Here is a 2204-nt window from a genome sequence, read left to right as displayed (position 1 = left end):
GTATTTCTCCGGGGAGTGCAGCGCCGACAGTTTGTCGGACTTAGCAACAGTAACTAAGGGGGGCGGGGCTTAGCAAAGAGTTAATTATGACAGCCTCTGTCAGAAGTGTTTTTATTGCTCTTCAGGTAAGACAAACTAAATTTGAACTTCCTTTTGTTTAAACACATATTTTTTACACGTCCACTAAGGAGGAGATTTAACAGACCAATGAATTAAATTACATAATATGTGAAAAGTATATTTTTAATGCTGTTAAACTAATGTGGTCACATATTTTAACACATTCTAATACTGTTTAATACAATGCAAAAAGGCTGAACCTCCCTTCTGACTCCTCAGCCTCTCTCCTCTCTCCGTCTACTCCTGGAAATACAGCCATAATGTCACATTTAGTGGACAGATGTTTAATCTTAATTTCCTTCTAACATAAAATCACTGCTTGGAAAGTTTAACAATTGTATTACTCCTTAGTTGTTACTAGATTTTACCACATTTTATTTACCTGCAGGGGTCTGCAACGTTTCTGACAGTCCGTCAGCCATCTTGGTTTTGACAAATTTCAGCTGCACTGACAACAGCTCACCAGAGGGTGGCAGTGTATGGCTGATGTGCAACTAGACCATCAGAACCTCTGCCCATACAAGTAAAGTGCTTTGAACAGCTGTCCGCTGTAGAGAGCGCTGCGTGAACCACGCAGAACAGGTGAGACACACGAGCGATTTGATCGGCCAGGTGTGTGCGTCTGTACCTGAAGGCTCTGACATGCTTCATCAGGCGCAGCCACAGGAAGACGACCGTGACGGAGAACAGACGCAGACTGACGGTGTAAAGACGGACGGATGGACGCAACACGTCGGCCACATGGATGCTGAAGGACACCGCCAGCAGAGAGTACACCAGCCAATCAAACACGTTCCTGAACACACAGGAACACACGCAGAGACACACACACACACACACACACACACACACACACACACACAGACACACACAGAGACACACACACGCAGAGACACACACACACACACAGACACACACAGAGACACACACACACACACGCAGAGACACACACACACACACAGACACACACAGAGACACACACACACACGCAGAGACACACACACACACACAGAAACACACGCACACACACAGACACACACACACACACACACACGCACACACACAGACACACATACACACACACACACAGACACACGCACACAGACTGTATTCAGTTTATATCACATGTGGTCGGTGAGGCCCCGAGAAGATCTGGTACCTTCACCGACCCTCAGACACACTTTGCTCCGGCAGCGTCAACCGGTTCCACGATCTAATTCTTGTCTCATTGGTGGTCTGATAAGTACATTTGTGTGTGTGTCTGTGTGTGTGTCTCTCTGTCTGTGTGTGTGTCTCTCTGTGTGTGTGTGTGTCTGTCTGTGTGTGTGTCTCTGTGTGTGTGTGTGTGTGTCTATGTGTGTGTGTGTTTCTGTGTGTGTGTGTATGTGTGTCTATGTGTGTGTGTGTGTGTATGTGTGTCTATGTGTGTGTGTGTGTGTGTGTGTGTGTGTCTATGTGTGTGTGTGTGTCTGTCTGTCTGTGTGCGTGTGTTTCTGTGTGTATGTGTGTCTATGTGTGTGTCTGTGTGTCTGTGTGTATCTATGTGTGTGTGTGTGTGTGTGTGTGTTTCTGTGTGTGTGTGTATGTGTGTCTGTATGTCTGTCTGTGTGTGTGTGTGTTTCTGTGTGTGTGTGTCTGTGTGTGTGTCTGTGTGTCTGTCTGTGTGTGTATGTGTGTGTGTGTGTGTGTGTGTTACCACAGGTCTCGGCTGTAGCTTCCTCTCATCCTGTGAATCTGTTTGTTCTGATCCAAAAGGAAACGTCTCTCCTGCACACACACAGACACACAGACACAGACACACACACACACACACACACACACAGACACACAGACACAGACAGACACACACACACACACACAGACACACAGACACAGACACACACACACACACACACACACACAGACAGACAGACACAGACAGACACACACACACACAGACACAGACACAGACAGACACACACAGACACAGACACACACACCCACACACACGCACACACACAGACACACACACACACACAGACACAGACACAGACACACACACCCACACACACACACACAGACAGACAGACACAGACAGACACACA

At 47.1% G+C, this 2204-nt stretch overlaps 1 long non-coding RNA gene across 1 annotated transcript; it reads right to left on the bottom strand.

The window, feature by feature from the left end:
* Positions 1-227: 227 nt before the first annotated feature.
* LOC123967153 lies at positions 228-1033 on the bottom strand. The gene is made up of 2 exons (XR_006824202.1): positions 503-1033; positions 228-363 (listed from the first exon to the last, which is right to left on the bottom strand). It is a non-coding gene; the product is annotated as an uncharacterized LOC123967153 (long non-coding RNA).
* Positions 1034-2204: the final 1171 nt, after the last annotated feature.

This window comes from Micropterus dolomieu, unplaced genomic scaffold (genome assembly GCF_021292245.1).
Source record: "Micropterus dolomieu isolate WLL.071019.BEF.003 ecotype Adirondacks unplaced genomic scaffold, ASM2129224v1 scaffold_83, whole genome shotgun sequence".
In the NCBI taxonomy this organism is placed as follows: domain Eukaryota; kingdom Metazoa; phylum Chordata; class Actinopteri; order Centrarchiformes; family Centrarchidae; genus Micropterus; species Micropterus dolomieu.
This window is presented reverse-complemented; position numbering and strand designations above follow the sequence as displayed.